Source organism: Curcuma longa, chromosome 16 (genome assembly GCF_044706935.1).
Source record: "Curcuma longa cultivar G26 ecotype Majalengka, Jawa Barat chromosome 16, ITB_CL_G26_1.1, whole genome shotgun sequence".
NCBI lineage: Eukaryota > Viridiplantae > Streptophyta > Magnoliopsida > Zingiberales > Zingiberaceae > Curcuma > Curcuma longa.
The window spans coordinates 4,833,181-4,846,733 of record NC_133876.1 but is presented as its reverse complement, the minus strand read 5'-3'; positions in this window follow the sequence as shown (position 1 = coordinate 4,846,733).

Here is a 13,553-nt window from a genome sequence, read left to right as displayed (position 1 = left end):
ACTACAACAAAAATAGTCATAGACATCGGTGGAAAACCGATGTCTATGAGAAAATCGACTGATGTCTATGAAGGCGTTGTAAAAGGTCTGACATTTTAGACATCGATTTGTAACCGATGTAATACCACTCAACGACATCGGTTTGTAACCGATGTAAAATACAAGAAAAACAGTCATAGACATCGGTAAAATCGATGTCTATGAGAAAATCGACCGATGTCTATGAAGGCGATGTAAAAGGTCTGACATTTTAGACATCGATTTTTAACCGATGTAATATCACTCAACGACATCGGTTTGTAACCGATGTAGTACCGATGTACTATCACTCAAAGACATCGATTATGCAACGGTATAAAACCGATGTAATATCTGTTTAACATCAATTTTAGCAACGGTTTTCTACCGATGTAATATCACTTAACGACAACGCTTCCAAACCGATGTCATTGAATTTAAAACTGTTGTAATAACACTTATTTTTTTAATGTTGTTTGTAAATTATGATCGAGCAAGATTACAAAATTATCATAATATTATAAATTCACCAAACAAATTACAAATAGAAAAGCACCGATATATTTAATCACCTCAATATTTACAAATAACACAAATATTCTTCTTGCAACATATTACATATTCCCTCAACGTTTTCATCCTCAGAAGAAACTAATAGAATCCTCAGGGTTTACAAATAACCTTTTGACTGTTGTACTTCTTCTACAGATTACAAAATCTCCATCTAGCATAGCAATGAATCATGAGCCACTCCATTCACTTACTTCGAATAGGCTTGGACAAGCAAGCTTTAAATTCTTGGATGCTCTCCGTAGCCTTCTGTACAAGGCTTGCATTCCCAGCTAACATGCCATATAGCTCAAAGGCCATCTGACAAAAAGTATAAAAAAGAAAGATTTAAAGTTGCAGCTCATAAAGTACAGGGATACCATGCTAAGATATAAACTAGAGTCCATCTCAAGTTCTTTTCTCAATTCATCCTATCAGGAAACAAAAGGAACTTGAATTTCTAATGCAGAAGATTAATTAAGCAGATATGCTAAGCTCTCGTGACAAACCTTGACGAGAACAGCACGACAAAAGGAAGGTCTGATGGGCAAACCAGACACATGGATCTGAGAAGGCTGTAGGCCATCCAACGCTGCTCTCTTTGCTACTTCCTCAAAGGCCAACCTGCATGTTCCATGAACAAATCCTTCACAAAAACCTGCACATTGAGATAAGCAACAACAAGTTGTTACAATTCTAGCTCCTATTGCATTGATACTATGAAATGAAACCAGAGGAAACAATAATGATCACCTCTGGAGAGTGAGAATAACTAAATGAGTCAAATAATCAATATGCAAAAGGCTAATTATCTAAGCATTCGTGAACATCAGGACAGAGAAAGACAAATAACCTTTTGAAGCAGAGTTGTTTAATGCAGTAAATGTGTGTTTCAAATAGAAAATAGGTATACAAGGATATTTATTACTCAACCACACCAACACACACATGGAATATAAAATAAAGAGAAAGACAACAGGATATCAGCATTCTTTCAATTATTATCATGTTCAAATACCCTTAGTATAACAAACAAAATTTGCACTTCATCATTATACCAATCAATGAACTATCAGTCATTCATGAATCATTAAGAAAAGATCCTATTTGGAACTGTTCACATGCATTCAGAAACTCAAAAATCATAAATATTAAAATGCAAGTGATATATCACCTTAGATAATAAACGAAAAATAGAGGAGTCGATAGCATGCAACATATCAACTGCCGAACTAACAGCATTCTTCATATCAATTACATCTGCCTGTAAAATAGAGGCAAATATTTGATTGACAAAGACTTAGAGACATGCCAAAAATTCATATAAAAGAAAATAAAAAACTATATACCAATTATTACCAGACCAAATCATTGGTTGAAGCAATATTGAAGTCCTTGATGCTACAAATTATCAAATGAAAATATATTATAACTGTATATAATTACCTTTGCTCCTTCCATCATAGGAAGGCGTAGAATGTTTGTGTTAAGAGCTTCAATCGCCCCAGACAAAAAGCTACAGTGTTCCTTTTCTAATGTCGCCCACTGTTCAAGAGACATCATCTACAAAAATTTTCAAAAAGGAAAGCTTAAGAAATTAATTAATGTAATAAAACTATTGTATGAGAAAATTAGCATGTCTAAGATAATAAAATAATGTGTTGAATATCTTAAAGCTTGTACTACAAGTGAAACAATCTTTGGAAACACGAGAAACTAAGAAAAAAAGCTAAATCAGGTTTGTTTTAGAAAGAATTATTGTACCTCAAGGTTCCAGCAAGAGGTTTTCATGACCACCTCCCCCTGACTTTCTTGCCTAATTTTTCTAGTTCATTTTGCGGTGGTTGAAGCCACATCCAATGAAGCTGATGCTTAATACTTTTTTTCCTTTTCATTTCTGCTTTTTTACTTTTTTTTTATTTCCTCAAGCTTACGACAGAAAATGCATAATTGGAAATTTTACAAAGCAAGCACAATTAACTGACAGTATTGTTCTAAATTAACATCCCTCAACACTTAACAGGGCACATTACCAAGTCAACAGATTGTTTCTTTACTGCATCATATGCTGCAGTCAATTCACCATATATCTGCAACAACAAGATATCCTTCACATGCAAATTAAAATGATGGAATCTTCCTCAATTGAAGGGAGAAGTCCTTAGTGCAAATTACATGCGGGTGAGATGAACATGGAGATTTGTTTTGTTCAAGGCATAAGAAGTCTAAGAGGAACACAATGAAAATTTGAATTTTATGGATAGTTGATGATGCAAAAGTTGAACAAATAAGTCATGTTTCTGCAAACAAGAGTTCAGGGCGACTTTGAAAAGCTTATCAACCCACTAGGCCATATTAACGTATTTATTAATTCACAACCAATGATGTGGAACTAATCTAGCTTCTGATTTAATTGTTATGACAGATTTAGTATTCATTCTTGAAAATCCAGGTTTCAAATAAACGAAGGCAAATAACCATACACATTCAATTTCTAGGATAGTAAAAAGCAAAAAATCCCAAAGAAAAGTAGGATTTGAGAAAGCAAAACCAAAGAACTTAATGAGTAATATCTAACCTGGCCCATCAAAATAACACCTAATTTCATCTCCTGCTGCAACCGCTGCACATCAATCCTTTTCATGAGGACTGAATTACGCAAGATTGAGATACTATTCCAAACACTTCGAAGAGCATTTTGTATTAGATGATAAAAAACAGAGTACACTTCAGAACTGTGCATCTGCAATCTTAAACTACTTGAATAGAAGTTTCTGATAGGAAGAATATGAAAGAAAAAAAACAATATGACAATTTATTATGCATTCTCTGTTTTCATTTTTTAATTAACCTAATCAAATTCGTCCTCCAATTAATTCATTAACAAGACTTTCTGAAGAGCTCAAAAACTTAAGAAGAGAGGGCTGAAAAATACCAAATCTTGCAAGGAGGGGCACTTTTATTTGCGCCCAGTCCAGAAAACTCTCTTCACCACTAACTGAGGGAACGACGTGATAACGAACAGACTGAGGAAGAACAGAGCCGGACTGAGAACAGCGAGCACGGACTGAGGGAACGACGCGATAACGAACGGAGGGAAGCCGCGACGGTGGAGAGGAAGCCCGGCGGTGGAGGAAGCCCGACGGTGGAGGGAACGGCGAGCACGGACTGAGAAGGAACGACGAGCACGGTGGAGGGAACGGCGGAGGGAACGACGGTGGAGGGAACGGCGGAGGGAACCGTGGAGGGACGAGAGGGAAGAAAGGACGGGGAGCACGGCTTGAGGGAACGGTGGTGGACTGAACGGCGAGCACGGCTTGAGGGACGAGAACGGACGGAGGGAAGCAAGGACGGGGGTTGAAACCTAGCCGAGTCGGGGAAGGAATCGCGACAGACGCCGCGGGGAGGGGTTGAAAGAGATATGATTTTCTCAATTAACTCATATATATATTTTTAATCCTTTTAACAGCATATATGGATGCGCGCTGTTAATACCTACAAATATTAGTTATTATTCATAGCGTATAATTTTTACACGCTGCGGAAAATAATATTTGCAGCACACTATTATTTGTACGCTGTTAATTATAAAAATATAACATATTATCCGCAGCGCACATATTAGGTGCGCTGTAAAAACCATTATTAACAGCACACTATAATTGTGCGCCGTTAATGACGTGCTGCGGAAAGTCAAATTTGTTGTAGTGTTTCGACGGACGGTGGTGAAAGGCGAAGGGGCTGCGGTGTTGGCTTGCTCTGTCGGCTACGAAGGAGGAAGAAGATGAGGTAGGGCGGCGGCGGTAGACGGTGGAGAAGGAAGAAGTAGGGCTCGGGTTTATGAGGGAAGGGGCGCGAATACGAAGGAGGAAGAAGATGAGGTAGGGGCTGCGGTGTTGAAAGGCGACGGACGGCTCCTTTCGACGGACGGTGGTGAAAGGCGAAGGGGCTGCGGTGTTGGCTTGCTCTGTCGGCTACGAAGGAGGAAGAAGATGAGGTAGGGCAAATTACACTACAACCAGTCCAATGGTTTGTCCAATCCATCTTGGTTGTGAACACTGTTTATAATCTATAAGGAACTGACAACATGGTCTTCTGTGTGTCACTCTGCACACCATGTTTATCTACAATATAGATTAAATGGACACTTGCATAAAAACTAAATGCAAACATTGACCAAAAGTAATTCTCATTTCAGAATGTTTATTCACATAGACAGCTAGGATTCTGGTATACATCCCAACAATCTCCCACTTATACTAGAAGACTACGCTGCCTCATATGTTGCCATACATCTGATCCCCATCCCCTCCACATGCCGATCTACAGCTCTCGCTGGAAGGGCTTTCGTGAAAGGGTCTACCAGGTTATCCTCTGATGCAATCTTGACAACAGCGACTTCTTCCCGTTTGACGATATCTCGTATCAGGTAGTACTTGCGCTCAATGTGTTTACTTGCCTTATGGGCTCGTGGTTCCTTCGAGTTTGCAACTGCACCATTGTTATCACAATAAATTGTGATAGTCTTGTGCAAACCAGGAATCACATCTAAGTCCATTAAGAAGTTCCTGAGCCATACAGCTTCTTTGGGCGCCTCAGATACTGCCACATACTCAGCTTCCATGGTAGAGTCTGAAATGCATTTCTGCTTTATACTCCTCCATGATATGGCCCCACCTCCCAATGTAAACACATTGCCTGATGTAGACTTACTTTTATCCATATCCGATTGGAAGTCAGAGTCCTTGTAACCCACAGGGATTAAATTATCTGCCCGGTAAACTAGCATATAATTCCTAGTCCTTCTCAGGTACTTCAATATATGCTTTACCGCAGTCCAATGTCCCTGTCCTGGATTACTTTGATATCTGCTAACCATGCCCATGGCAAAGCAGATATCCGGTCTCGTGCATAGCATCGCATACATTAGGCTTCCTACTGCTGAGGCATAAGGAACCGCCTTCATGTCCTCTATCTCCTTTGGTGTCTTAGGACACATCTCTTTAGATAGAGAAACTCCATGCCTAAAAGGTAGAAAACCTTTCTTGGAGTTTTGCATGCTAAAACGAGCTAGGATAGTATCGATATAGGAAGCTTGGGATAAGAACAACATCCTTTTCTTGCGATCCCTTATATCTTTGATCCCAAGAATATGTGCACATTTTCCCAAGTCCTTCATATCGAATTGCTTGGACAACCATACCCTTACGTCTGATAATATTTTAACATTGTTGCCAATGAGCAAAATATCATCTACGTACAGTACAAGAAATACCACCACGTTTCCGTCACACTTTCTGAGTATACACAAGACTCATCCGGACATTGAATAAATCCATATGACTGGATTACTTCATCAAACCGGATGTTCCAAGACCTTGAAGCTTGCTTTAGTCCATAAATGGACCGATTAAGCTTGCAAACAGATGCTCTTTTCCCTTTGCAATGAATCCCTCTGGATGCTGCATATAGATTCAAGACTTCCTTTAAGGAAAGCTATCTTGACATCTATTTGCTAAACCTTATAGTCCATATGATCAGCAAAAAGAATCCGGTTAGACTTAAGCATGGCTACCTGTGAAAAAGTTTTCTCATAATCAATTCACTCTTTCTGAGTATACTCTTTCATAGTAAGCCTTGCTTTGAAGATTTCCATCTTCTTGTCTATTCCTCTTTTTTCTTTTGTAGACCCATTTATATCCAATGGCTTTTACACCATTTGGTGGTTCTACAAGCTCTCAGACTTGATTAGAATCCATAGATTCTATTTCAGAATTCATTGCACTTTGCCAAGATGCTGCATCTTTATCTTGGAGTGCTTCGTCATAATTCTAGGGATCAGCTTCATGTTTACCTGGGACCAAGTCCGAGGACTTTCCCAAAACATGAATCTATCAGGTTGTCTAAAAACCCTCCCACTACGACGAGGCACTATCTGTTCTTGTGCATTCTCTGTGACACGCGGTGCAGTTACTTGTGGTATCTTATCTTGTACCATTGGTACTGAAGTGGATGTGTCTCCTCTAATTTCTTCAAGAACAATCTTACTTGTGGGCTTGTGATTTATTACATAGTCTTCCTCTAAAAATCAGTCATTCGTGCTAACGATGACCTTCTGATCTTTAGGACTATAGAACAAACCACCCTTCGTTTCTCTAGGATAGCTCACAAACAAGCAAACTTCTGAACATGGTTCTAACTTATCAGCGTGTCCCTTCAGCACATGTGCTGGACTATCCCAAATCCGAATGTGTACTAGGCTTATACCCAATCAACAATTCTATGGGAGTAGAAGGTACTGATTTAGAAGTTACCAAGTTTAGAATGTACGCTGTTGTTTCTAGAGCATGTCCCCAAAACGAAGTTGGTAATTCTTAATAACTCATCGTTGATCTAATTTCCATATATTGCATCGTGGGAGTTATTTGATTAAGAGTATAATTGTCAACCAACGTACCAGAATGGATATTAACCTTGTTTTTCTTGATAACAACTTTGTTACCAAAAGAAACAAAATATCCATCCTTAAATAATTTAGAAACTGAAATTAAATTCTTTCTAAAATATGGTGCGTAAAGACAATTCCTCATAATCAAAGTTTTATTTTCCTCAGAAGATAAATAAATATCTCCCACTGCAATAGCTGCCACTTTCGTAGCATTGCCCATGTAGACGGTAATCTTTCTTTCACTTAGTTGTTGGGTTTACTGAAACCCCTGCAAAGAATTGCAGGCATGATTAGTGGCTTGCGTATCTACACACTAAGTTGCGGTAGATAACACCACTAAACATGTTTCAACTACTAATGAATAAGATATACCTCTATTGTTCTCTTTTCTAAGAGGATAGTCCACCTTCCAATGTCCAAACTTTATTTCCAATCTATATAGTTAAGACCAGTAAGTTTTTATTTTCTTAAGTATCACGGTCAGTGGGTTGAAAACTATTCTGAAAGTCTTGAGAATCACAAAAGTGAGACTTGGTCAAAACTTTAGAATTTTAAAATTATATTGATTCCTCAAACAATATAATTTAAATTCACCAACACCTCAAACACCGAAGAATTAGCATGCCACGTTCGTGTGGACGTATACTAATTCAAACATTCGTAAGAGGAGGTTTTACCCATTAATTTTATTATCTGGTCAACCTAACTTTATGACCAATAAAATTAATAGTTGGTTTTACTTTGGTCATGCAAATTAATAGCAAGCCACGTTCTTGTGGACGTTTACTATTAAATGCATTCTAAGTGTATACCATTACTTGATACTAAGTCCACTATTTAGTGTTACGTATGCCACGTTCGTGTGGACGTATACGCGAGCTAAATAGCTTCCTATAACCATCCTTAAAGGAAGTTTGTTCTGGTGATCCGCATACAAACCCATCCGTTGGGGAGGAAGGTCTAAGCCAGCACGCAAGTCTGTATGCATCACCTAACAAACCAGTAATGGAGACCGCGGGATTAAGTAAATAATTCCCTCTCCCACTTAGTTATTTGGATTTGAGGAATTTTAATTATGTATGCATATTTAATTATTCCAAAATTGGTTTCCAGGCCGTGGCGAGGCACATCGGCCTTCTTGGTTATTGGAGCATCAACCACTTTCTAAGACAAAACCAATTAAGGACATCATTAAATTATGCATTCATAATTTTCCACTAAAACCCTTAGGTATTTTAATTATGTATACATATTAACTTATTCAAAGAAATTGGTTTCCAGGCTGTGGCGAGGCAAAGGCCTTCTTGGATATGGGAGCAACCACCACTTTCTTAGACAAAACCAATTTTAAGAACTTGTTAATAATATACACATAATGTCCCTCTAGACAAATCCTTAGGGGTTTTACCTATGTAATTCTATGCATAAAAAAAATAATATGCAATTACATAAACACAAGGGATATAATAAAAAACAGCATAAAGAATAAGCAATAAAATATGGAAAAATAATTTTTCCAACTATTATGGCCTTTTCCAATATCCGCCGTTCTTCAAGAAACCTCCCTTTGACTTAGTCGCGTCTTCCTTGTTCCGCTGCGCATCCGGTTCTCACCACGCAAGAAGAAGTCGCAACAATATAGAAAAATTTACAGCAAAATACAACCTCGACAAACCCGAGGGATCCAAACACACACATCACATCATAAAATTTTTCTAGGCCATAATAGTTGGAACCTAGGATGCCTGCAACCAAAAAGTTATTCTATTGCACATCCTACTATTATTTTGCCTAATTTTATAAAAGTGCATGTAAAACTGAAACCAAACACACAGAGCCCTTAACCAATGCTCTGATACCATTGCTGGGAAACACTAGGAAACCCGTTCCGGTAAATCCTTGTAGAACAAAAATTTTTCCGGAAACGGATTTAAGTTGCCCTCATAGTCGATCAAACAAAGTTTGATCGACGCATTTAGATCATTGGGCTCTTGTGTTTGGTTTACAGGATCCACGAAGAGAAAAATAATTTATTAAATGCGGAAACAATAAATTGAACCTTTCTCGCGGGATTGTCTTTGAAGGAGTGGATGACCCCTTGATCTTCAACTGTATAACCTCTCCTCTTCTCGAACGTTGTGTGGGCAACGATCCTTCGAGATGATTCCACCAATTCTCTTCTCTCCGATGGCGACTAAGAACCCTCCTTTCTTTCTCTTCAAGAAGCCTCCCTTTGCACTGCCTCCTATTGCAACCGAAGCAAACTTCATGCGACAAGAGCAACCGAAACAATTGAAAAATTGCTTCATGCATGCAACCAAAGTAACCAATAGGAAAATTGCTTCATGCATGCAACCAATTGGAAATTTCAAACAATTGGAAAATTGCTTCATGCATGCAACCAATTGGAAAATTGCTTCATGCAATTCCACCCTTGATGATGTCTTGCTTTAATTGCTTCTCACGTTGCCTCAAAATGAAGCCATGCAAGCCATGAAACCTTCCAATAATTTCACGTGATGATGTCTTGCTTTAATTGCTTCTCACGTTGCCTTAAAATAAAGCCATGCATGCAACGTGCAATCTTCACCATGCAAGCAACGGAACAAGCATGAACTATCTAGAAGAATTGAATGAGAGAATTTGTTGTGAAAAGTAACTTAGTAAAACTGAATGAAAGGTGATGGGAAACTGAATCTTGAGACAATCCTAGGAATTTGATTTCACCACGATGAATCATTGACAATTTGGTTGTGATTCTTTCTCTTACCTCAATGATAGATTGCTTGAAGGGTGTTGTCTTAAGGTTATCGATGTGTCTATAGGAAGAAGAAAAGAAAGAAAACCATCGATGTGTCTATCTAAACACGACCTCTACTTTCGTAGCAGCCGTACTAAGACGACCACTTTCTCAAGGAGGCTCCTGTTATGATGCCTCACGATATCCTAGACCCTTAAACCTTACTTTATGAGGTCGAATTAGGACAAATCCTTTATGCTCTATGCCATTTCATGTAATCCTCAAGAGAGTTATACTACTATCATACAGAAATCCTTAAGTTCAACCTAAAGATCCGATTAAAGTTCACTATTAAATCCTTCCCCTAATCTCTATGCGAATTCATAAAGCATGCTAGAATGAATAAAAAAATCTAACATGTCATAGATAAAAGATAGAAACCAAAATTGTCAATTCAACATCGGACTACTCCTTAATCCTAGGATAAAGAAACTACTTAGAAATATTGACCATCGATGTCGTAGTTGTTATATTTGAGAGGTGTCCTAAGGCAATCATCTTACGGTTATACTAGTTATTGGATAAATAATAATTTGCTATTTGAGTACATATTCTCTATATTTTGATTGAATTTTAAACTCATTTACTGAATGTCTGCAATACGATTTATAATATGAGAGAATCTGTGATTAGATCACAACTAGTCAGCATCTCTACATATGAAATTATAAATGTATTGAAATTATCCCTAGTTGAGGAATTGATGAGCACAGACATAATCGATTCTGTTGAGACTAACACGTTTTGAACTCCTTGGTTTACCAGGCAGCTAATCTCACTGGCTGGAGATATTGAATATTGAGAGTTAAACGTGGATGCTAGTTAAAGGTAACTAGTTCATTAGAATAACCTGTCGTGAGACTTCATATGGTTCTATACATATGTTAATGAAGATCTTAGTGTAGCTTAAGTGGAGTTTCTTTAGACTTGAGGTATTCAAATCACCTTGATCACGACGGCTTATATTTTGACATCTTAAGCAAATATGTCCAAGGAGGTGTGGACCTGGAATGATTGAGTATAAGTTGAAGTGCCCAAAAGTGTTTGAATAACCCACAGAGGATTCATCGCTCTTTGAAAAGGAAACGTATACCCTGCGGGCGCTTGTTAGGATTGTTACTGAAAGTTTTTGGCCAAAACATTATATGTTAAGAGTATGCCACTCTTAAACATATGTACAAGTAACTTAAATTCACAGGACAAAAAAGCAAGCTTGGACTAGATGTGACGCAGTCAGCCTAGTGGGGACTGACACATATGGACCATGTCTTGAATCAAGCAGGTATAAGACGATGAAAGGAATGAGTCACATTTCATTATAGCTGCTAAATGGTTTAGAAATTGTTTTGAAATCAATTGTTGATTTTTTGATCAATTGGGAATTATGATGTACTACTAGGTGTCATTCATGATCGTTCCACAATTAATAGTTAATTACGGACGACCAACATAACTAGTAACCTATTATGTCACATGCATTATAAGTTCTCCGAAGGACTTACAATGAGTTTGAGAATTAGATTCTCAGAGTGAGAGAAATAAAGTCTGATTGGACCAGACAAAGGGCAAAATGATATACTTCATCTTATGAAGAAGAAATAAACAAAACTGGTTTCATTCAAATCAGTGGTGGTTTGGTTATTGAACCAAATAATTTGATTTTGAATTAAATTGAACCAATTTGGTTTGATTCATGATGGAAGATATTTTGACAAAACGGAAGCAATGATCGACTTCGTTTTGTGAAGACGAAATGAACAAAACTGATTTGGATCAAATCGGAGGTCGTTTGATCATTGAACAAAATAATTTAGTTTTGAACCTGATTTGCTATAGTAATCGGACTGGTTCGCTACAGTAAACCATAATAAACCCTAAATCCGGTTCATGCCCTTTCCTCCGGTTTAATCTCTTTCTTCCCGGTTCACTCCGTCGGCCGCCGCACACCCATACGATCGCGAGCTCGATTTTCCCACGAGAAATCACTTTTTCTTCTGAAAAAAAAAAAGTGATTTCTCGTGGGAAAATCGAGCTCGCGATCCATGCGAGAGAAGCCAGAAATCTCGGGAGAAGTAAAGAATTTTAATATTGAAATTAGATTCTTAATCATATTTTATTAAATAAGATTTACGACGACTATGACTGGAAGTAGTCATAATTAGTTGTATTAATTATGCCATGTCATGTCATTTGTCATGATTAGTTGCAATAATTATGTCATGCTATTTATTGTCATGTCATTTAGATAATTCAGTTGTTTGCATGAAAAAATGATGAAACCTGAAAAATCCCTTATAAAATAATTAAAGTTAACACCTTCGCTAATATGGTTAAAACCAGAGTTTAAGTTCTTGTTTGGGTTGTTGAACTCTCTGTAAGCTCGGATTGAAATTAAATATGTTCGAACTATCGAGATATGATCTCATGATTAACGGGCTGACTTTAACTTGAAGCGTTGATTTGTTGGACTTTCTCTAAGGTCAATGTGGGTAGTGGTGAAATTGAGTGTTATACATATGATTGATAAGTGTTAATATGTTAACAACCCGATGTTTACGTGAACATTCAAGTAGTTGATAACATAATGTGATAGTTATATATACGTGATACATAATCGGTATATGATACTTACCATTGTAGTTAAGAATGGTTTGTTGGACTCTCTCCAAGGTTGTTCTTATTTATAGTGGATATCAATCCATTTGGAGAGAATCTACAATCTCTCGAATTCAAAATAAGGGTTTTTGAATTCAAATTAAGGGTTATCTCTTCTCAGCTTAAACACCCACTTGTTCTTTAAAGGCTTCCTAAGAATGGCAACTCAACACAATTTTATGCATTATATACCTTTAAAGATTTCATCTTCTCTTGCATAAATTGTATCCATAGATCTCTATATGTGCAAGACTATTCCTCCTAGAAACTCTCTACCTCCCCCTGCTCGGTATATAGGATATACTTTGAATCATTGGATCTAATTGATGGGTAAGTGTAAGGGTTTATTGTCACGACCCGGGAGGTCATCCGAAAAATTTCGGCAACATCTCCCCAGTATCCATGACAATTTCCTGAATACAATTATACAACAGGCCAACACGGCCGTAACTATGGACCACATGTCCAATGAACACACACTTATACTCACAACAGACAAGATACAAGGCCGACACGACCAAAACAACAATATGTAACAGAAAAACGAACACGGTTATACGAGAAACTCAACGCATACCAAATGCAACAGAAAACATAATGATGACATTCACGGGGAAAGCTATATAACGGATACCCTCAAAAAGAACGCGCGAAGGAAAACCAATTTAGCCTTGTTGTGACACGGGGGCAGTCCGGCAGAACTCCAAGCTTCGTTAGCCTTATCTATAACCTGAGGAGACAAGAAACCCCAGGGTCTGGATGGTGAGTAAAAATACTCAGTGGATACTAGATAATAGTGCAGAACATAGCAAGGTATCAAATGGATAATAGCATAGATGTCAAAAAGGTATATAGTTCCAACATGATACTTCAGGAGCAAGATCAACATACAATATGAAAATCATGTATGTCAAATGCAACACTCATATAACAACAAGTACATAATCATATAACAACAAGTGCAGCAACTATAAATGCAGTAAACAACAACAAATGCATGCCCAAAACGCAACAAACAACGCAATCAACCACAAGTCACTGTCCGCACTCTACACTCCCCAGTCACTCCTCGGGAATGAACTG